Here is a 24,849-nt window from a genome sequence, read left to right on the forward strand (position 1 = left end):
GAACGAATTAAGTTCTTAACCCGAGGTACCACTGTATTGTCAAATGGCTGGATGCTGTACTTTGAACTCGGGGTGCTCTCATATACCTTTTAACACAGAATTAACTACTGCCAGATCTGTGAACCATCGCCCAACTCCATGTTTGTTGCTAACCAACAAGCTTAGCTTAACTTGGCTAAAACCTTTGTGATAAGGCAAAGGAATAGCAAACTCATTTCCAAACTCGATCTTAAACAGGTTTACTCAGAAGCAAAGTCTCACTGTGCCCCAGTGTGTACGGGATTGAAGCCTCAGTTTTTTGTTGTTATCACACAGATGCAATCTTAATTACACTTATTAGAAAGTAAGTCCCATTGAAACAGTGGAACTGAGTAAACATGCAGAGGTTTGTGCTGCTCATCACACAAAACTAAACATTTTATTTCCAGTTTAGATTGTGCCCTTGTTACACCAATTCATCAGCATGCTTTACCTTATGCTTTTTAAAAGAGTGAGTGAGCAAGCAAGGAGTAAGTTATCTTAACTATACCACAGATCCCTGTTCAGGGATTTTGTCTGCTGAAAATTTACAACTCTCATGCCTCCCAGAGCAGCCCCTGTTGCATGGTGCAAGAGAGACCATGTTAAAGGTAGTGGCCCTATCAGAACCATCTGCAGCATGTAGAATTCTATAGTGATGATGATCTAGAAAACTTTATGAATTGTACAAACCTTGTGCAACTGCTGTGATGGGTTATGTGATACGAGAAAAACAAAATATTAATTACACTATTTTTCTCCTTAACACTGAAAACCAATCACAGTCGAGAATGCAATCTACTTTGATTTATTACCAACTTTGACACCATTGATCTCAACACCCAGAAGCAATTTCCACCCAGTTCTTGATCTTTGTGGAGTCTTAAGATCAGTTTCTTGGGCTCTAGTCTGCTGAGTCACTTCCCAACGCTGCCTTTTATTTTATTACACTTGTACCGTGCCTCGTCTTACAAAGAATTCAGAGTAACATGCGTGGCATCCTTGTAAGGGTTCACATTAAGCTGAATTCAGCTTTGTTTCAGCAGCACAACTGCACTGAACCCAAAGAGTCATCTCAAGGTCCCTAACTGCACCTTTACCATGCTCTGTTTGAAGTCTGTCTGCCTATATGTGCGCGCGCACACACACACACACACATCCTGTGCCACGATGGCTAACTGCGCCATACTCATGTTTCCTTTTGCAGCTACATAGGCAATTCCAGTCAGCTGCAAGGTTTCTTCTTTATTCCCAGATTTCTCGAATGCCACTGGTTTGCTTATGAGAAAACGGCTTCTTCTCTCTCCTCCACCCCACCCGGCACTCCTCCCCTTCTGTCACATGGCCCCCATGTCAGCCAGCCAGCTGCTGCTCCACGCTGGGCTATTTCTATGCCTCCCATTTCTTGGCCTTTTAACTTCCAGCATTTCCCAGCACTTATAGCTGTAGGAAAGGGGTTTTTGGTTTCAACATAGGCTATTTCTTAACTACCACACACACACACAGACCTTCCTATCTTAGGAATGGCGAAGTCAGGTTGCTTCTAATTAGAGAATTAGGAAAGCAGCTGGCATTATAACACAGCAAGCACCCCAACAAGACGTCCCCCATTTTTGCTGGCTCCTATTATTACTATCAGTCCCTGTGATTGTGAAGCAAAGGATAAAAAAACACACGCTGCCTTGTGAGCTACTGCCATTGGCAACACACATGCAAACTCCCACCCCCAGGAATTTTTCTATGCCTAATATCTTCTCCATGAGGTTATAACTATTCCATATCGAACCAGGCAGGGAATTGAAGATGGATGAGGGTGAAAGAGAACTGGACAGAGAAAGAACTGTTGAGTTAATGCATAGAATAGGATATTAAGAAGGGAAACAGCCCAGAGGCAAGACATTGGGAATTGTGGCTGTGGATATCCTGGAATGTACGAATATTTGTCTGTAAGGTCACCCCCACCTCACATGTGAAGTTCTTCAAATTCAAAAGTCATGCAATCTACTAACAATTATGTTGGCAGCCACAGTGTAATGTTAGTGGTTCTACTAATTATTTCAAAAAAATAATTTTAACATAAACTAGAGCTATTCAGTTGCAGCCTTATCTCCTTCATCCATCATGGACTCTCATTTCCAATGAGAATCAACACAGATTCTACAGACACAAAGGGAATGAAGACTGCCTATCTCACCCAAATGTCCCACCAACTCCTTTGGCACTAATACAAACCGTCTCCTATAACTGTTACTGTGCAAGGCAACCAGACAGTACAGTATGCAATACATTTTCACACATGCATTACTCAAGAGATCATCCTATGGACATGTTACAAACTAAAGCAGAGGAAGCAAATTTCTACCACATAATTGGTGGTAGTTCAAATTCACTTGTGGCTTATATGTTAGAGAACTGACTCCCTAGCCACCAATTAACTGGGGCTGCTAGTTCAGCATTAGGCGATCCACATGAACCAAGGTTCAAGGGCAGACGTTTATCATTATTATTAGATCTTTGATCATGTGAAACGGGCTACCAGCTAAACAGACACTCTTATCAGACACCATATCTATGAACATATTCTGTAAACACTTCTGCAAGGGTCTTCCAAGAATATGGGACAGACTGTCACCTAGTCAGATTATGCCTTTGAGAGTCCCCTGACAAAAGTAGATACAACAGATCTAATGAATTGCAAGCCTCCTTTTGTGAACTATTCACTGAAGTGAATTTAGTGAACTGAACTATTCACTTTTGTGAAGTAAACTATTAACTGCCTTGAGGTTCTCAGCACTCTTAGGATATAAAATATAGCCTCCTAAATTGTGCTGATGGCAGTGTGGTATCAAAAAGGATTTGACAGACTGTCCAAATAATTATTTATTTTTCACATAGATCCTCTGCTACCACTTCTTGGGTATTTATTTTAAGCACCTTTATGCTGCTTTTTAGGCGGTCAACTTCACAAAGCACTACTTGGAGCAACGTCTTGGGCAGCTTGACGTGGAAATGCTATTAAACTTATCTAACTGTGGCCAAAATCAAAAGAGCATAAAATTGATAGTGGCCTGCATTAAACATGCTTGAATAATGAAGATGATTAAGCTAACAAGCCTGGTAAGAATAAGGGACAGTTGTCAAACAGAATGAGCTCTAGATGAGTAAGAGTATTCAAAGCTAGAACATATTCTAAAGGCAAAATACATAAATATTTGATTTCATATATTGTAATAAAATCTACTAGCTCTGCTTTCTGTGTTAAATTAAATTTGAGTGTAAGGCAGTGTTTCTCAAACTTGGGTCTCCAGCTGTTATTGGACTACAACTCCCATCATCCCTAGCTATAGCAGAACCAGTGGACAGGGAGGATGGGAGCTGTAGCCCAACAACAGCTGGAGGCCCAAGTTTGAGACACACTGGTATAAGGTATGAATAAATGTGCCCAAGAACACTGCCCCAAGCCCTGGAGAGCTGCTGCCAGACAGTCCTGGAGACACCAGGCTAGATGGATCTAAGGACTAACTCTGTCTAATGCAGGTGACATTGTCATCTTGGTTCAGCTTGGGAAGCAAGGCACAAATGCAAACTTATGCACTTATCCACCAAGGAGTCTGAAGCTTCAAAGTAATCTCTTCTGGAGACATGGGAAATTCAGGGCATCTTAAGAAAGTAGTAGTAAGAGAGCAGGGGGCACAGAAGACGCATCAGTCTGTCAATTTACATTTCCTTGCAAAAAGGCCAGCTACCATACAAGGCCATGTGGTAGCCGTCATATGGGCTGCTAGGATTGTTTGTTGGAGAACATGACCTTAAGGCTGGTAAACAACAACAAAATCAGTCATCTAAATTTCCAGAGCTGGGTGATTATCAAATTAACACAACTAAGAACCTGGACAGTGTTTTTTGTTTTAGTTTTAGGGGGGAACACAAACCCAATGATGATTTAGCTAACCAACACAAGACTCTTCACATAGGCCTGCCTTTCCATGATAAAACCTCCATGGGAGAATGCTGATTAACTTCAGGTCGCTCAGATAGAGGGGAATTTCTTTTAAGCAATGTGCATTAATAAGCTGATTGGGAAGAGACAAGGAAGATTCAAAAGTATCCTTGCGGTTTTTCCACCACCACTGGGGTCACAATGGAGCCAGAGATCTTCTGGCTTTCATCTTATTTTGCTTGCAATCCAGACACCCTGCCCCGTCTCCTCCCCCTACCCCCAGCCCATAGGAAAGCAGCTTTCAGTGTCAGCGTATGGTACAAGAGAACAAAGGGATAGGCAGGCAGGCAGGCGCGCACACACACACACTCACACACAGAGTCCCTTTGTCTGGGCTAGGCCATCCTTGCCTGCTTCCAGTGAGCTTGGGTTGCTGTTTCTGCAGATTAGGGCCATCCCCTCTGAAGACCCAAGTGAACATTCCCAGAACCTCCTTAACGCTGCTTCTCCTTCCCAGGCACAAAGGCAGTCCCTTCCCTTGCAAAGGCAGAAGAAACCCTCCCAACCTCCAGACAAAAAAGAAAAAAGAAAAAGAAGGGGGGAAAGATCAATATTCATTTGTGTGCGGTTGAGCATCTAACCTCATGCTTGTTTGCAGTGTCAGCAAAAAAGAAGAAGGGGGGACTAGCAAGGGGGAGGGGAGAAAGACCTATCAGGAAGTAAGTAGGACAAGTGAAAAATGCATTCTGGAAAGAGGCAGACTTTTAAAGCCAGCTCATTAGAGGGAAGCTAAATAATACTGAACGGAGGCAGCGCAACCCAAGCAAATCTACAGCGCAGAGCTTCTTGCTCTGATTCACTCTACCAGCTCCTCCGTGTACAGTAAGAAAAAGGTGTTCCAAAAATGTACATTGCTGGAATTGGGAGGGGGGGGACTACAAACCACAAGGCTCCCCAAATGGAGCAGAATCTACAAGCAGGTTGGTTTGCCAACATTTACTCATATTTCAGAGAGGGAGAGGGAAGAGACAGTCATCCAGAACTTCCCTGTCTGCCAACTGTTTCATCTGGATCCATCTACAGCTGATGTATTTTCAGCTCAGCCTGGATGCATGTAAAAAAACCACCACCATCCTCCACTCTGCGGATGGGTGGGGCAGAGGGAGTCAGGCTGTAGAAGATTACACACCGAGTCAAAGCCAAGAACCAGATTCCTTAAGCCTCCTGCTCTTTGGGAGGTGTTTGCAATGTGCACCATGTTACACTCAAACTTAGCCAGGAACTCAAGCAGCATACCACAATCTTCTTCAAACTGCAAACTGGGTCTGCCTTTCAAACTAGCAATATTACCACTCTACAGACACCCCTTCAGTGATCCTTACAAGTATCCTGCCATATTGCAGAGAGTCATGCCTGCTCACCCAAAGCAGATCCCACCTTTGTCAATGGGGAAAGAGGAATATGAACCAGCAACAGCTCAGCCTCTCTGCCACTATGCCAGGTGAGCTTTGTGTGGTCACCAAGAACTAGGTCTTCCACGCACCCCTTGCAATTTGTTTTTATTTTACTAAGAGTGTCAGTCAAGTACCCCAACAATGTGTTGACAGTTTTAGGGCTCATGATGAAAACCTTCTATGATCCACAGGGTTTCTTTTTTTAAGCATATCTAGACTCACTGCCTTTTCTTTGACTTCACCTAAACTAAACTAAAACCTATGAACGCTCTCTGTTTATATTTTAATTCAACTGGAGAGATTCCTGCATCTTACGGTAAACACATCTAAAGAAAAAGGCACTGCAGGGTGATTAAGTAATTCATCCTTAGAGGGGCCTGTTCCTAAGAATTTTGTTGTAGGAACCATTTAAGAAGGCTCAGATAAAGAGAAATATTTCAGTGGAAAGACAACCTCCCTCAGGCAGAAGCCATTTGCAAAATGGTGGCAAGCAGAACATCTCCTGGATCTTAGCATCTAATGACTTGCTAGCCCTGTTACCGGAAAAATCTGAGGGCTCCCTTGGACAAAAACAAAGACACCAACCAGGATGACTTGGAGCAAAACAGCAGCCTGTAGGCTTGGCCTTTATTGAACTGTTACAACAGGGTGTTCCCCTCACTTGCAGGAGAGAGGAAAGACCCCGAAAGATGGTGTGCAAGACCTTATAAAAACTTTTGAAATTCCCATCCTCTAGGTCAAGCCCACCCCCAGAAACATCATGCATACATTACAGAAAGGAGGGGTTGACATCATGCATACATTACAGAAGGGGTTGACATCATGCATACATTACAGAAAGGAGGGGTTGAGGGAGGAGTTGTGGTGGTAACCTGGCTGGTTCTTCCTTTCCCCCTGCCCACGAGTCACTTCCAGGAGACAAAGGGGAGTTTGCAGTTTCCTGCCCCCAGAGGGAAGATCTGATCATTGTCCTTTGTTTCAGTCCATGCTGAATCCACTCCCATATGCAAGTTCTTTGTGATCCTGATTGTCTTCTGTCTGGGATCATCATGGTTGACATAGCAACTGGGCAGGGCTCCTGTGGATGTGCTGGGATGGTGAAGGGATTATGGCTGACCAGAACCAAGCCACCCCCCTTTGATAGTCCTTGTCACATGGAGTAAAATAAAATGGAACAGTGCAAATCCGATGTATGGTTGATTTTTCAATGAATTTATAATAGAAATGTGGTGTATGTAGTGTGTGAGTGTGTGTGAAGTTTGTACAAACAGAATGGTTGGGTTGGGGGGGTTCCAGCTACAGCCCCTAAGTCCAAGAAGCCCATAATCACTGTATTTAAATGGTGGTTTGGCATTATGTGCCTGAAGCAGCTAATGTGTTCCTCCTACCATGATTTCAGGCAAACTAGCTTAGCATTTCACTGGAAGTGGCAAACTATAGTCTGTATTTGCTCTGCAAATGAGACTTAAAATGAAGAGATGCAGGATCCTCTAGCTTTTTCTATGTGGAAAGTAGAAATGTATGCAGAGTATAAAGTCTGAATGGACTAGGCCAGCTGTGGGGAAACTTTGGTCCTCCAGATGTTGCTGAACTACAGCTTCTGTCATTTCTGGCCATTGGCCATGCTTTCTGGGCCTGATGGGAGCTGGAGTTCAGCAACATAATGAAAGGTCAACGGTTCCCCAAGTCTGGAGTAGGATATACTGGATTCATGCGACCACAGTGCACCACACACAGTTGTTTCCAGAAATAGATTAGAAGGAATCGGATTGGGTAGATCAATGAGATACTACGGTGCTCAATTAAATGTTATGCACAGATCCGTTTTTGTTCATACTGAGACAGGCCAAAGGACTTGCATAAGAACTCAAGATTCTTACTAGAACAAGTTTGCTTCCTGGGAATTAACATGTGAATGGGCACTTTATATGAAATAGGGGGTTGAATGTGGCATAAAGCTAGACTGATGCGGAACTCAATCAAGTAGTCACCTGTGGACTTCCCCCTTCACTGCTTCTCTTAGTTGCTACTCCACAAGATGAACAAGACTCCTCTAGGGCAGTGTTTTTCAACCACTGTTCCGCGGCACACTAGTGTGCCGCGAGATGTTGCCTGGTGTGCCGCGAGATGTTGCCTGGAGGGAGGCGGGCGAGTCGGGCGGCGAGAGGCAGGGCGGCGACGGCGAGGAGAGGCCGCCCAGCATAGGGCTCTCGCCGTCTGCCTGCCTGGCTGCCTGCGAGCAGCACCTCCGTCCGCAGCGCCCGCCTCGCGGCTCTCATTCCCTGCCCCTGCCAAAGCTCACCCAGCCAAGCCGCGCTCTCCTTCCTGCCTCGCTTTGCTGCCTCCTCCCCCCCACCCCCAAAGCTTGGAGGTTCCCCGGCAAGGGGGAGGGGAAAAAATTGAAACCTTCACTTTCGTGCGTCCCTCCCGGCGTGACGCTGCGCGCTGACGTCACGGGGCTGTAATGGTGGTGTGCCTCGAGATTTTTTTCATCAAACAAGTGTGCCTTTGCCCAAAAAAGGTTGGGAAACACTGCTCTAGGGCACCAGGAGGCAAACAAGTTAACTGTGTAAACAAGTTAACTGGAGACTGTCTGCACAAACACCATACTACCTCCTGGAGCCACACAAACCAAGAATGCTGTGCTAGCCATTTGTTTCTGAATAAACCAAGTGAGGGGTTGTAGGAGCAGGGTGGGGCGGGGCGTACTGTTTTGGTTTTGTTCCTGTTCCTGTTTTTATAATATATTTTGTGTTGTTGTTTTTTTGCTGAGAACTGCCCCGAGATCTATGGAGGATGAAGAGTGGTATACAAATTTAATAAATAATCATTTTAATTCATTAATTTAAATAGGTCTACTCTGAATAAAACTTAGTTCAAAACTGCCCAGTGAAAAGTAGTCACTTGGGCTTGAAAGCTCAGCTATGGCCTAAAAGTGCTGCTGCCAAATTTTTGAGCACAAGGACCTCTTTTCAATCTCAAAAAAATTCACAAATCTCAACATACTAACTGTTGTAATTTTAGGCTCCATTAATTGGAAATACATATAATGACAAAAAACTATTATGAACTCAATAATGCTTTTAAATGAGTTGCTGAAGTCCAAGAAGGTAGCAAAAATTCATTCATTTATTTCTCCAATATTCCTATCAATCAACAAAGCAAACAATTCAAAAAGTTATTGAATATAAAATGTATTCATAAATATAAATTCATTTATTTATTTTGCCAGTATATGCACTGATCGATGCAATTAATCAATTCAAAAAGGCATGAAATATAATTGTATTTATAATTATAAATTCATTCATTTACATACCCAGTATACCCAGTGACCAACAACCCAACTAATCCAATTCAACTAAATACAAATGTATTTATTTCCAAGGGCACTCGACTGAAGTAATCCCCAAAATAATTAAAATGAAGACATTCGTTGTTTTTAATGTAATGTATTCCTACAAATAGAATCAGGACGATCAATTGTATACTTCAATGAAATCCCTGTACATAAAGCTATTTATATAGACAATTTAATTCTATTTTATTTATGTTTATTATTAGTATTTTTTCCTTTTTCATAAGCCTGCACGCTTGAGCAGCAAAAGTAGCATGGAATGAGAGCCCCTAAAAATCTGCCCCCAAAATGACCTAAGCCAGAAAAAAGCCAGAAACACCCCTCAATAACCTGAATGCAAAGGATTTATCCTAATAAAGCACCAGAAATAATCTCCAATAATGCTAAAACTAAGGAACTCAAGCGCAATAAGTAATTAGGAGGCCAGAAATTCTTCCAACGATCCACAGAGCTGCCTAGACTCAAATTAAGGTCCTTCCAGCTGCTGTGCCATGTATTCCACCTTCCACCAATAAGTCCTACACGTAGTGCAATATAAGAGACCAGAAAACTACAGGTGCAACACACCTCTGCAGACAAAGCAGCAAAGCAGGGATGGCAGGCTCTTCTAAGTACACCTCACACCACACCAGCAAAGAAAAACAAGGAAGGCACAGGCCAAAGCCTCCCTTATTTCCAATGATCACAAGCTCCTCAATGTTAATACAGCTCCCCTGGAGATGCAACTGTGAAAATGAAGAGTGGGGAGGAAGAAATCAAGTGCTGGTTGGAGGAACATTGCTTGTAGACACTTTGAGAAAACGCCATGCTTGGCCCCCACCTCCGCCAAGGGGTCCACATGCCACAGGCTCTGAACCGCAAGTCCAAAGGACATCTAAGCTTAACGAAGTATAATACACACATCAGACTGAAAAGCGCAAGCCCCCAGAGGATGCTCACCCAGCCATTATAAAGGCAATGAGAAAAGTTCATGTTACTGGAGGAAGAGGCAAGGAAAGGTAGCTTAGGTTAAAGCTGGTCCTTACATTCTGTTTCTAGAAGGAAAGCAGTGGACCATGGGAGCACGAGAATAGTCCTTGCCTTGAAGCAGCACATAATATATGGCTTCATTCAATAGTCATATAACAAAACACTTGCCAGTACAGTCTCTAGTTTCAAGAGCAATGGGTTTAGCGTTCACAGCGAACTTGCCAAGTAGCTGATTTTTTACTTTAGGTCATCATAATTCATTGTCTTTCCATCATTCTAGTGTATGTTGTATTAGGAGTCCTTAATTATTATGGTTTCCTGTTAATCAGGAATAGGGAGTCCAACATGGAGTCCAAGGAATTCTGATAGCTATGGTCTTCCAAATGCTATTGGACTTCAACTCCCATCATTCCTGAACACTAGCTATGGAGGTTGAAGCTGATGGAAGCTGGAAGTGCAACCTGTAGAAGGCCCCCAGGTACAAATACAAATAGTCTTGTTAGAGTAGTTAAACATGCATGTTGGATCAAGTCAGTCTGGATAGCTCAGTTGGTTAGAGTATGGTGCCGATAACACCAAGCTTACATATTCCTGCATTACAGGGGATTGATCTCAGGGTCCCTTCCAACTCTACAATTGTATGATTTTATGTGCAGACTACTCAAAACATGCAATCAACATTTGTTCTCCCACTAAATGAGAGAGTAACAAGGCAATGAGGTATCTTGACACGAGCACTTCTGCTACCATAAGAGCATCAAGATGGGTTGAGTTATAGTACAAATAAGTGAAACCAGAGATCTTGGACTGGTACACAGAAAGCTACTTATACCAAACTAAGTCAGACCATAGGTCCATCTAGCTCAATATTGTCAACACTGGCAGGCAGAAGCTCCCCAGTGTTTCAGTCAAGGAACATTCCCAACCCTACCTGGGCACACCAGCAGTTGACCCTGGAACCTCTATGCACAAAACATTGTGCTCTACCTCTGAGCTACAGCTCTTCCCCCAAAGCATCTTGAACCTCTTCTGCCCTTGAGGAGGGGTCAAGACATCAGTCTGGATTACTCGTCTTGAGGCAGAGAAGTGTCCGGGAAAATCCGGACATATGGCAACCCATGTCGGAAGTGTAGATTTTGGCAAATTCCATTTAAAATAGCTCAACAAAAATAATTGCTCAAAGTAGCACTCCAAATAAATTCAAGGCTCTACCAGCAGAGGACTTGCCAAGCCATGGTAATGTGGACAGTACTATGCCACATTAGCCTTTAAATAAATACCTCATAGACACAACAGAGAAGAATATCGGCTAGGTCAGGTGTGGGGAACCTTTGGCCCTCCAGGTGTTTCTGAACTACAACTCCCATCATCTCTAGCTATTGACCATGATTGAAATGCTGGGTTCTGAAACACGGGAAGGGGCAAATTTTCCCCACACCTCACCTAGGTAGGTTAAAACGATTATTCCAGAAGACCACCACAAGGAGACAGGCTGAGAAAGATACGTGTCACATGTAGATATGGAGAACATTCAGATTCAATGTGGAGATGTACCCACGTACGTAACACATGCAAAGATGTGGAGGTTGCTATCTTGTTCAAAAGCAACACGTTCACCTTTCTATAGTTACAGTAGAATACCATGCATTTTTAAAGCGATAAAAGTACTTCTTATACCTTCTCAATAATATTCACAGCAACCCTGTGGAGTAGGTCACTACAATCATCTTCCTACTGCAGAAAAGGTAGCAGGCCAAGGCTGCTTGTTTAAAGTCATCTACTGAGTTCATGGTGAGATTTGAATCTGGTATTTCCTGGTTCACCGCTCAATCTCTTAGCCACTGCAGTAGCTCTGTGGAACCAATCTCTGAACCTTTTAACTCCTTGAGATAGATGTCTTTCCCTCTGGGTTACTGAAAAAAGCTCTCCTCCTCAAACAGCACAAACACTGCCACCATCTCACCATTTTGATTGCCACGGGAGCCTAGGAACCCCACACACTAAGCAGTAGCCACTAGCATTCTGTCTACTGCTCAAGAGGAGTGTCTGATTCTTGCAAGCTTTGACAGGTTGCAGCATTCTTCTTAATGCCCCAGAGGTTGCTGGCTTATTTATTTTAGTTACATTCAAAAGAGAAAAGGGGAGAAAAGGAAGGCTATGTTTCAGGAAATCATGGCTGAAGAGAAAAGGTTGCAGAGACTGGTCAGGCTAAATCCTAAATCTGGCAAGTCAATAAAGCCCTACTGGTTAATCAAATACTGGATTATTCTAAAACCATTTCTGCAAGCATGAAGGGAAAGAGGAGCAGTGGGAATTATATAGGATTTCAGCTACTGAGAGCACATTATTTATGAGAAGGCATAGCTGTGCTTAGTGCTACCTTTCAGTCAATTGTCCTAGGAAAAAGTCAAACCGCCAGAGACCAAATGCGTGTGGGAAGGATCTTCTCTGCCACTTAGAAAAGTCTCCACTACGGATGCTGCATCCAGCTGAACATTTTGGAACCCGTACAATAAAGAGAAGCAAAATTTACAGAAGAGGGCCTGTGTTCATACCATACAGAACTCATACCAAGCTTTCACTTAGCCAGCACTTCAGAATGAAATAATAAAAAAAAACCCAGTGTTTAATGAAGAGCCTCACTATTTTACACTTGAGTGGCTTCTAAGGTCTAGAAAGCAGCTGTTTGACCTTCCTGAGATCAACAGGAAGCAAATTCCTGCTCATTTCAGGGCTGGGCACTTTGATCGTGGGGGGACACCACTTAATCTTTAACAGCGAACACACCACGTTGGCATCATTTCCTGGGCCACGTGTCCCCCTAGGACTGCCCAGAGCCTTCTCTCCTTAAGCCTAGAAGCAGCACCAAGCGAGCACAGTCGCCAAAGAAACCAACTCTGCAGCTAAACCACCCTGGGCCCCATTCATCTCTGAGGCCACAGCAAAAGCAGATGCCTGCCAAGCTAGATCCTCCTCCTCTCTCCTCCCTGCCCCCAAGTGCTGACTTTAAAAGCTGTTCATAAATACATGTTTTTAATCCAGACAGAGCTACAGATAGGCTCGTCATTCAAAGCATTCTTTCCCCAATCACAATGCCCACAGCAGGCTAAGCAGCACTGAAATTACTCAACAGACAGTGTCCAGACTAGCTCTTCTCATAGGCTGCTGAACCCTCAACGGCGTTCTCCCTTGCACGGTTTTTTGGAAAGGACATTTCAAGGTTTTCTCTCCTTCCCACTTCTGTTTGTTTCCACTATGCAGAGAACTGCTATCGCCTTCAAATTATTTTTTAAAAGGCTATCAACATCCAACACATCTTTCCGCTAAGCCAAAACCAAATGTTCTGCAGCTATGAGGACTAGAATCGTGCCTTGAAAGAGACCCAAATCAAGATTGTTTTGTCTGGCTGCATCACCTTCACAACCCCCAAAATCTGATCTACACATTACAAAGAATGATGTGACAGACTGGGACAGAATTCTAGACTGTACCATCTTAGATAAATGAAGGGAGAATTTTAGGACTCTGCACAGTAAAACAACAACAACAACACTGCACGTAGAAATCTAACGTATCAGAGAGATATGCTTGGGATAGTCTTCTTGACAGGCAAGTCATGGAGAAAACTTGATGGAAGGGGAAGCACTCAAAAATATTCTCCCTGCACTACACAATGGTACAGTCCAGAATACTGCAAAAAAAAAAAAAGGTGGCTCTGAATCTTGTTGGTTTCCTGCATGGCTGAAGTATGCTACAAACAGAGAATACATTGGGACACTGCAAATTAAAGAGGGAGGCTCAGCAAGTGAGTGGCAAGGCAGTTCACAAGAGAAAGCCCCTTGCTTCCCGCCCCCCCATAACATATGGGTCAACTGCCTACTTATACTAGACATCAAGCTATCAGGACACACAAGATGGGGGCTGGGGAGGATGAAAGAGCCAGGAGCAGTGAAGCTCTAGGGAAGCAACCACCTTTTCTTCTTGCTCACAGCCAATCACAACTGTGTTTGCTATCAGGCAGCCCCTTAACTCCCTCTATCTCGTTTCAATGCATGAAAAAGCAGTGTGCTGGCCTTTGCGAGAGGTTCGGATCAAGAGCAATTGCAGTGAAGGGGGGAAGCGCAGAAACACAAGCGGAGAGAAATCAGGAAAAATCATTTTTCCACATGGGGACTGTACACGAAAGCACAATTCGCATGGCGAGAGAAGGAATAAACAAGAATGAGCCTTCCAAACAATGCAGCCTATACTAAAAAGCGCGTCTTCTGTCCATTTAATTAGTGGGAGGTCAGCGAGAATGTCAAGCTTTGCCATCGAGTTCCTCTGTTCAGGAGGAGGAAATTAGACTTTTAAATTAAGGTGCTTTTGGCCTTTTCAATAGGATTCATACAGGGGAAAGAATGGTTCGCCATGCCTTTGCTCCTCCAACGGTTGCACTAAATGGTATAGATCAACCCAGGGTCAGACTGACACAGCACCAAAATTTATCACTGCCAAAGGTATTTTCTATAGGCTTCCAGAGCTGTGCGTAGATCTGTAGGTCTAGACAGCAAAAGGGAGCCAGTGTTATTCCAGGGGGAAGGCCAAATTGTCACCTTGTCAAATAGTGCCTAGCATATCTTTGAGCGCTACGCAAATGTTAAGTGATGGCAGTAGACGACCACTCTCTGCTTTGCACTCCATTCAAGCATGGCTTGATGAGAATGGGCACACAAAGTGAAAGCCACAAGCTACAATCCCCATCCTCCCCATCTACCCACAAGGTCACTTGAGGGTGCTCACTTTTACTCCCATATGCTCTCCCTCTCCCACAGATGGTATAATGATGAAGGGATAAGTTTAAAAAAAGAGTGCATATAGATGGATAGATAGATAGATAGATAGATAGATAGATAGATAGATATGGATATACATATATACATACACACCCATACCCCTCATAGGTCTAACTTACATGGATAAACAATCTATATTGTATAGCACTGCCAAATTCAGAAGCCGCCTCCTCTGCCAACTCCTGCCACATGCAACTACCCTTGACCTGTCCATGCATCTTATTTGTTTCATGAAACTCCCTGCATCTGTAGTTACAAACCTTCCCTTCCTAGCATGCACTGAAGCCTGGCTATTTTGCTTAGTGACTCAATACAAAAAAAAAAAAAAACACCCTGTGAGGATGGGGTAAGCGAAGGCTAGTTATCTAAAATGAAACCATACAAAAAGACCGTGACAACTAAAAAGGTGGGAAGAAACAGTGCAACCCCTGGGAAATGCAAAATCTATTTTTAGCCGAGGTCAGAATTCCCAGGGCACTTACATCCTTATAGCATACTAAGACCCTGGTTGCAATGTCACCAGTATCTGCAGTAGTTAAAAAGAGACCATAATCTCTCAGATTCCTATGAAGCAGTCCTTCCTGCTATCTCATAAATTTAATTTCCTGCCTCCCTAAATTTCCATGAAAACAAAAACCCAGCTTAAAGAATTTAGAAGCTGTCCAGACCAATCAGTCAGGGAGGGAGGGGGCGAGGAGGGAGGAGGAAGAGGAGAGGGGCTTGGTGGTTGATGGCAGATTTGCAGAGATCACCCAAGGCCTAATAAGTCATTGCAAATTTTTTTAAGCATTTGGTCAGCATTCCCAGCAGAGAGAAATCTCAGAATACAACAGCACTCCTTTGGCAAGGCAAGCAGGGGAACATCAAGGGTGCTGCAGGCCAAGGGACGTGAGAGCAGCAGCAGGGCTGGGCCTCTCTCAGGGAGGGAGAGGCAGGACTGGAATAGCTTCTGCTGCTGCGCTGGGGAAGAGGGGAGAGAAAGCCTGCAGCTTAACATTTAAAGTGACAGGCATAGCAGCAAAGGGAGCTGGGAAAGCAGATGGCAGCACGTTTACAGGCCAGCCGGAGGAAACTTATGCTCCTACCGCCCATGCAAGATTATAATCATGAGTGCAAGTATGTTAACTCACAAAAAAGAGGGGGGGGGGAGAAAAACAAAGACAGGGAAGGCTGGGGAAGAGGAAGATCACCCTGTCAAGACTATGCCTATGTGGAGAACATGACACCACCATCTATGCTTTAAGGGGTTTTTAAGTACCACCCTTCAAGTACAGTGGCTGGGCTTCAGGAGCCCCTTAGAGACAGTCTCTGGTTAAGGATTCTGTTTTCTCTCTCGCTGCTTGGCTGCCCTATAGTTTGGGTGGAGCTGGACTAACTCTGCATTTTTAAAACACCAAAAGTGAAGAGGACTCTTTTTCAGCAAGATAATGCACTCCTGCCAGAACTCCTCAAGCACAAAAGACCACCTGAGTTATCCTGCCACCGGCAGTGGTGGTAGGGCTTGCAGTGGTCAGTTGCTCCAAGTGATATAAGGTGAGAGAACAGGATATTTGCAGTGAATTTGCTAACTCCTTCTCTGCCCAGATAGGCAAAACATGCCAGGCCTGCTCATGCTGAGGTTTCTGGCTGCCTCTCTCTCTCTCCCCTCTCTCGCTACTCATTTCCAATGCTGAAGTATTCAGTTCAAGATCTCTCCCCAAAGATGGCTCCTTTTGACATGCTTTGCTCACAAAAATGCATTTCTGACTGGTAGACCCATTGCCCCCATCCCCATGTTAATTTCACATCCCTTTCATTCAATGTGAAGGAAGGTGCTTTGTCTCCTACATAACAGATACATCAAGGTATACAGGGCATTTCAGAGTCAGAAGCACCTTTCCTGCATGTTACCCACAGCAGAACTGAAGCAGCAAGACCATTTTCCTTCTATGAGGCAAATACTGAGCTTTCATAAAAGCTTTGGTGTACAAAATACTTACAATGCCAGACACAAGTGATAAACCTGAGAGGGGGAAGGGATTTCATGCACACAATATTTTTTTACTTTTAAAAGACAACTTACAAATATTATGGCTTTAGAGGCAGAGTAGGAACTTTGCCTCCCCTCTTCTCCCTGGTGTTGCTGAACTTTCAACTCCCATCAGCTTCTGCAAGATTCACCAATTACCAGGGACAATGGGAGTTGTAGTTTAGCAATACCTGTCCACATACCTGTTCTAAAGTTATGTGTTTCCCTGCGATGCAGGGGTGAGGAGCCATTTTCTAGCCAAAGACTGCATTCCCTTGTGGTGAAACTTTGGGTGGGCTGCATGCAGGTGATAGGGAGAGCCAGAGACAAGAGTGGGCAAAGCAATGCATGTGAGAGCAGACTACATTCCAGCCATGCAAAAGACAGGAACACACATTATCTATTTATCTTGCACTATCAAAGACACATTCAGAGTAAGCAAGGCAAAAGCACAGAGAGGGGCAATAAGCAGGGCTAGCAAGGGGTGTGGTCTAAAGAGTCCTTAAGGCAATATTCCGCCTCCCCTTGGCCTGAGGCTCCCTTCCCCTCTTTTAAAGGACCACGTTCAAGAGGAACTACATGTGGCTAAAGAATGGCATTTTAAATGGTGCCTATGCCATATCATTAAGTCTACTGCATTTGCTGTAAAAGTATAGGCACACATAAAGAGAACGGGGAATTTTTAAAGATGTGTTTATTTCATGCTGTAGTCGTTCAGATCACTTTTTAAAGCACTGAGAAAAGTCTTTCTTTTTTAAAAAACAAAACAAAACATTTCAATGGCTGCAAATTCGCAAAATGAAAACTAAACCAGTTCAGTGCTGCAAATCATTGCAGGCAAATTCAAGGGCTGACTTTTAAAGAAACACATACCTTGAGCTGTGTACACACTCTACATTTAAAGCACCTTGCTTCCCCTCCCCTAAAAAGAAAGGAAGGAAGAATTCTGGAAATTGTAGTTTACCCATAGCAGAGCTACAATTCTAAGCGCCCTGAACAAACTACAGCTCCCAGAATTCTCAGGGGCAGGGACTGTGCTTTAAATTCATGGTGTGAATGGAGCCTCAGCACAATTCTTCAGCAAGCAAAATACGCAGTAAAGATGTAGCTCCCTTAACACTACGAATGCAAGGCATCAAGAAGGAAATGGTTCAAAGATGAAGAAAGAAATTTTTGAAAGACAACAGAAGCCAAGCCACAAGCAAACTATGCAGACTTCAATGTTGATCCCCCAAGCCAAGGCTCCTCCCACCCCTCATTCATTACTTCCTGTTTTAACTGCAAACTAAAGCTTAATTTGTGTCCAAATTGGCAAACTATGGTTTGTGATTACTTCAAGCCGGGAGCTTCCAAAGCAGGCAACTGCCCAAAAGCAGTCAGTATCTCTTAGGACACAATACAAAGGTTCCATGCTTAGCCCAAAAGGTATAAAGGACCCAGAACTAAAGGTCAGAAGCTCATGCATTGGACCCTATAAGATAATGGAAATGGCTGCAGACTTCCCACGTTGGTCCAATCCAACACCAGAAGTCAAGGTTGGATGTATTCCACAACCATAAAGTTCCAGTGCTGCTGATGAAAACTTTTGATTCTGATGCCTTGGAATTTTAAATATTTTCCATAGCCCTGTTTAGGGCAGTTAGTAGCTTTTAGCAGCAAGAAACATTCATTCTTAATAGTTCTGACAAGGTTGGGGGAGGTATTGTTCTAGCAAATTGGTTTCTTCATTAGTGTCTCCTGGAGGGCCATATTCACAATTAAGATTTATTTGTTCTGCAATGAGATAGACTACTGTACCAAGCCCTTACAAGAGCTCAGCTCCTCTGCAAGTTGAACTCTTAGTGGCAAAAAAGCTGAACTCTTGTGAGATTTGGTTCAGCACAAAAATTATCTTAATTGTGAATCATGGCAGTTGATACGCTGCTGAAGTTTTTTTTGTTTTTGCTAATGATGCACCTTAGGACGGTGCCTGCAACAATTGCAATTTAATTAACAGATTTATCCATGGTGAACATAAAAGCCACAATAAGCAATCAGAGTCAAAAGCAACAGAAACAAATAATAATAATAATAATAATAATAATAATAATAATAATAATAATAAGCAGAAGTGTTAGTCTCCTGCAGCAAAAACAACAAAAAGTCTTGTGGCACCTCAAAGACTAGCATATGTATTATGGCATAAGCTTTTGTGGACCGAAGCCCACTTCATCAGCTGAAATCTTAGTTGGCAGGTATATGAAAGAGAAAACGGAACGGCAATGAAAAACAAAGTTATAGGTAGTAATAATTAGAGCTCAAATGTATGTTAAATAGGCAAATCTTCTACAAAAGCAGACTGGTGGCATTGTTGAGATGAATGTATTAACACCTGTAGTGGGGTAGCGAACCATTCACAAGAAACAGTCACGGATAACGTGGGTATCTTGGCATCAGTAAGCGAAATAACATTTTGTAGTTTGATAAAAATCCTTTGCCTGAATTTAACCCACCAGTGATGACACTGAACATTCAAATTAGCAGTGAAATGGAGATCCCCTCTGCTTGCATTTTCAGCAACAGGCCAAAATAGGTTATAGGCCTTTTCTACAAGAGTTCACTCCCAGCAACCAGAAATAGTCCAGAAGTCTGATCTTTCCAGAAGGCCTAAGAACAGAACTGGGCAGCAGTCAGATTCTTTTTTAGAGTCCTGTACCCCTGCTTAGAATATTTCTACTCTCCAGGATAAACTAGAATTGTGGAAACTGAAAAACAAAGATGAAGTCCAAATTTATCTGATCACAACCTTTTTGAGAAGGTAAAATGGGAGAGGAAGTTGCAATCCAACTACAATATCCACATTAAAGGTGCAAGCTATTCCTATGCATTTTGCTCAATGTCAACAGTATGTAAAATTATTGCACAACTTTTTTTTTAAAGGCTTCTGCTTGTCACAAATTTCTATTGTGTCTATTTGGGGAAATTGCCCATACTAGTCTGTAGGTAAGAGGCCTTCCCCCAGGCAAAGACAACACAGTTTCTCGTAAAGGGCAGGCAGGAATTTGACGTGTTGAAATTATACCTGTGTATCAAACAAACAAAACTCAGAGTTCTGTTTACGAGCAGACAGTGTGCAAGAGGGTGCATACTTAAAATATGCATGCTTGTTTTTCACCTTGTTTAGGGTTGACACAAGTTCCACCTCCTGGTATTTCACTATCAGCTCTGCTACTTCCTAGGAGGACAACCCACTGCAGTTTTATCATGATTCTGGCACTAACTAACTTTATAAAAAATTATTCTGGTTGTCACCATTTCTCTTGATGCCCAGAAGCCACCGACAAAAAGGAAAATAACTGCAGGGAATTAGAAAAAAACTGTTTCACATTGGGGATAGCTCGGTTGGCAGGGCATGAGACACTCAATCTCAGGAATGTGGGTTTGAGCCCCACATTGGGTAAAAGGATTTCTGCATTCCAGGGGGTTGGACTAGATGACCCTCGTGGTCCCTTCCAACTCTACAATTCTATGACAATCTTGTTTGCACCATCTACACACCACCGCTTGCTGTGGTAAAGTGTGAAAGGAAGATGCAGGTTTCCAGACACGTATGGACAGACAGGGGAAATATCATCTCCCAGTGGGCTTGGAGAACACATCTGCCCTGAGCATACCCAGGCCAAGCAACCTGTGAATTCTGCACAGACGTTGCCACTGTGCCAGCCTCTTCAAACCCCTCCTGGTCCTTGGATACAGCAAGAAAGGGGATGTGGCGACTATCCCTCTCAGGAACAGTCTCTTCCTATGCTTCTGATGTTTCCTGCACCTGCTCAGACTCTTCCCCTTGCTACAGCCCCAGCTCCTGCTTCACGGGTGGGCACAAAACCCCATAAATCGCTGACCCCTTCCCCTGGATGAGCTCAGGAGAGAGCATCCCTATGTCTGCAACACAGCTTTGCCATTCCCTGGCAGCATCTCCCTTACACACTTCACGTACTTACTGCAGCACACACAAATGCTACACGAAGCAGCCCCTAAGTGAAGCACAATAAACGTCCCTCGATTTTCTAGGCACATTGGAAGCTGCGTAATACAGAGACAGACCCCTGGCCTGCCTGGGTCAGCATCTTCTGCACCAGGGCAGCTTGGGGCAAGGCCAGAAGCCAAGTGGGTGGAGCAACAGAGGCAGCTCATCTCTACAGTACCCAACATTCCAGCCGCACAAAAGTCAAAAAGTTTCTACATGCCCCTCTCTCCATCCAAGCAAGGCACATCACAAGAGTTCTAGGACACATTCCAGGAAGTACTTGAAGGGGGCACGGAGCAGGGCTAGTCAGGTGTGAGGCAACTAGAGAGGCGTGTGGAGGGTCACTTTCGATCCCTGGGGCTAAAGTTGCCACCCTGGTGTACCCTGACTGACTGGGAGCAGCTCTTCAAGGTTTCAAACACTCTCCAGAGAGGCCAAGGATTGAAACTGGGACCATCTGCATGCCCGGTGGATGCTATGGCTCTCCCTAAATGTTTGGAACAGGGCAGTCCATATTTATTTTTTGCAGAACTGTAAAGTACTGCAAGCATCTTGACACAGCAACCCCCCAATCTGGTTGGTCCCTGTGAATGCACAGTGCTGGGCTAGCTTGCACCTTTGACTTGATCCATAACACTCTCCTTAGGTTCTCATTCATTTAAAAAAAGACAAACCTGCTCACAATGCTTGACTAAAGGCTCAGCAGTATATATGGTATATGCCCTTTAACATACCTGGCAACAATCCAGGAGTTCGCATTTGCATTTCTCCTCCCACCACCAGCTAAGTGTCTCCCATCTGCTGTTGTACCTGTCACTTCTTTACCCCAAATTAAGCCATTAAAATAGTCCTCCAGTATTGGCAGAAACACTCCAAGAAGATGCACCCTAAACTTTACCACTCATGAATTCCATTGTTTAAAGGTCAAACATTCGTTTTTAATCTTTGCCCTAGACCCTTGTCTAGATCTTAGCTGCCTTTTCCTAAAGCAGGACGGGAGAACCTGCCAACCGCCAAACATTGCTAGTCTCCCAACATCAATCATCCACAGCCACAATGGCTGCTGCTCAGAGATTATGGGAGCTGCTGGACTACAGCTCCTAATGCTAGTTCACAGTTTAGGGGGCCCTTGTACCAGTGTGCCTCATTTCACTTCTGAACATTAGGTCCATGGGGGGAGCCACTGAAGTGGGAAATGGCCTGGAAGGGAAAGCGGAAGGGGCAGAATAAAGTTTATACTAAAACTGGGTTATAATATAAATAATATAAATACAATATAATAATGCCTCCTTCTCATAGGACAGGATGCCTTTTTCTATTCTTTTTTCTTTTTCTTTTAAAAAGCATGATAGAGATTGCTTAATATGCACAGTGAAATCTGTGCAGCCTAAAATCACATGGCTGTCCAAAAAAATAAAAGAGGTTTCCAGGGAAATTGCCACATAGGAGCATATAGGAACGGGATTTTTATTTTTCAAAAAGGAGGTGTGTGCGTGTGTGTTTGAGTGACACACACACACACACACTTTTTTGCAGAGCAATAAATAGAACAGTCAGGAGGAGGAACATCTCAGCATGCTAGTCAAAGGTGGCCATGAGAGATACAGTGGCAAGGCTGATGCTTCTTTAATGAAGTACTAACCTTCAAGCAAGGAAACTGGGAATGTAGCAGCACTCAAGACAGGAAGAGGTGCAGACTGCATCAGATACTGGCAGCTATATCACCAACAACACACATGGTGCTTTACGAAGAAACAGCCTAAGCAAGAGATGCCAGTCCCTGCCCCCACTTCATTTACAGCTGAAATTTCAACAGTAGAGGAAAACAAAGGAAGGGCAGGGGGAAAGGGACACTCTTGAAAAGGAATGTGCAAGAGCAAGAGCGACTACGTATACTTTGGCTCCATTCAGACGCATATTATGTGAAAAGACAACTGGGATGGGCATACCTCTACGCTAGCAGTGCTCTTTCAGGGAGCAGCAGAGTGATGTAGCAGCTCAGCTCTTTCGGAGCTTAAGCAAATATTCTATTCAGATATTATTGCATGGGAAGCCTCAACTTTAAAAACCTCATTACTTTCAGTGAGAAGTGGCAAACACAAGCTCAGGGGTGGTTAAAAAGAGCTATAGGAGACAAGTGAGCCTTCGTGCATTAAGTAGCTTACCACCCAAAAAGAGGTAGGTTTGGCAGAGCCAAGAGAAGCACACAAGCTACACTGTACAATGGGCAAGCTCTTTGCCAGCAGAAGAGAGAACAGAACCCAGATCTGCCCATCCCAACACAACAAGGACACAAAGTTCAGTCGCTGTAGCTGGTCCAGGCCATCTCTGCTTATTCAGGCAAATCCCCAGCGGAGATTCTGGAAGGACTTTTGCGCAACCCGAGCAGAATGCGGCCCAACTACTAAAAACAGGGAGAGACTAAAAGGAGACTGGCCGTAGCTTCCACATTTAAAAGCCTTCAGCAAAAGAAAGAAACTTCTAGCAGAAAGATGGGTGTGGACCCAGCTAAAAAATTCCTAAAAATTGACTCATTAAGAACAAGCTCTTTCTAAACTGAATTGCCACTGGGATTTGCCAGTCTCAATTCACCAGTCACGTCATCACCAGGCCTCTCCCAGATCTGGGGGAAAAAGGCATCTTTTCTGCTTAACCCAGCATTCCTCCCTCTTCTCCCTCATGGGTGCCTATTAATAGAAAGAAAGGAGGGGGAAGGGAGAAACCAGCCCTTTGAGCTTCCTAGCAGCCTAGCTAGGTCTTCCTTCTTCCTGTGTGGGCGTGGTGGAGCCGCTGGCACCTCCAACGAGATCTTTTGGCTTCCCAAAAAGAAAACGGGGGGGGGGGAGGGGGGAGAAAACAGCCTTCCTGTTCAAGCTCACAGGCTCCTCTTTCTGCCCCAAAAATCCCCACAAGGACCTGGCTGTCCAATTGGAAAATAATGAGATAGCAAATTTTATTTACAACTCCTCTCTCTCTCTCTACCTCCACTCCGCTTTTTAATGGCTAATTCGTGAGTCATTTTGGCACTGTTAGAATACACAGGAAGTTGTCCCTGTTTTACAGGCACCACTGTTCATTTGTTGTTAAATATTTATCCTACACAACGATGCCTGAAGAGAAGCTGAGGGCCTGTTTGCGCCGCTTTGAGGTTTCAAGGCAACAGGATCAGGTCAGAAAGAAGAGAAAGGCCTAAGCAGAGAGGAGCAAGGGGGGGAAAGGCCTAGGCAGCCAGGCTTGGGGAAGAAGCTGCCTCAGACACCTGCCTGCCTGCTTGACTTATGCCACATATTCAGGCTCACATCCTTGAAGTAAATCTTAAGTAATCTGCTGTAAAATCTCCCTCCCTGCTTCCAAGGTCTCCTTCACCAATGCAGATTAGAACCATAAGCATGTGTAAATGGAAGTGGTGTATGTGTGTCCGTTATGGGTGAAACCTATTCTTTTAACAGTCTTCAGTCACCTTTTTCCACTATTAGCCAGGCCACGCTGCTGCAACTACATTAAATGACCCCGAGGATGCATCCCTCATGGATGCTTATGGAGATATTCTATCCCAATCCCTCAATTTCTGCATCTGCAACACCAACCGATAATGCCATTATCTCAGGTTTCGCCTTAATATCCACAGATATTTGAATTACAAATATCTCCTTTGCCATTCCACACACACACCCCACCCTCGCTGACCCAAACTCTGTTCCACTGATGGGACATAATGCTACCCTGAACCTGCTGGGCATTTAGGCAGCCATGCCAATGAAACTCCCTTTCTCCCGACCCTAAAGAATGGCTTGTCACTGGGATAGGCCTTCCCATCTGGATGGTTCAGAAAGGAGAAATGGCCTCCCACCTCTCCCCTCCAGAGCATGAAGCCAAGGCAATGATGAGAGAGGGACGGAGGTCATATGGAATTTTCCCCCTTCTCAGCAGCTTGGCCCAGAAAGGACAGGGAAGGGAGGGAGGAAGATGGAGAGTTGACATTGACAAGCCTTACAATAGGAGAGCTGCATTGTAATCAAGGCCTGGCTCCCAACCCCTGGGAGAAAAAGCTGCCCGAAACCAGATTTCAGAGCACTCAGCCGCCCAGTCCATTGGATTTCCCCTCTGCTCCATTCTTGTGGGAGAGAAGCAGAGGGGTTGGGCCTGTCGAAAAGGTTCCCAGGGCAAGCCAGAGAGCAAAGGGAGGCTTATTTAATTAAAAAAAGGGGGGAGGAGAAAGCAATGTGGGGGCAGGAGTTGCCAAGCATCATTTGCAGCACTT

The 24,849-nt window shown here is 44.1% G+C and overlaps 1 protein-coding gene across 3 annotated transcripts in view; it reads right to left on the reverse strand.

Annotated features, from left to right (window-relative positions):
- Positions 1 to 24,849, reverse strand: part of TRIM8 (tripartite motif containing 8) — a 67,496-nt gene that overhangs the window by 37,993 nt on the left and 4,654 nt on the right. The gene's annotated exons all lie outside the window — the stretch shown is intronic.

This window comes from Podarcis liolepis (assembly GCF_965112155.1).
Source record: "Podarcis liolepis genome assembly, chromosome: 5".
Taxonomy (NCBI): Eukaryota; Metazoa; Chordata; class Lepidosauria; order Squamata; family Lacertidae; genus Podarcis; species Podarcis liolepis.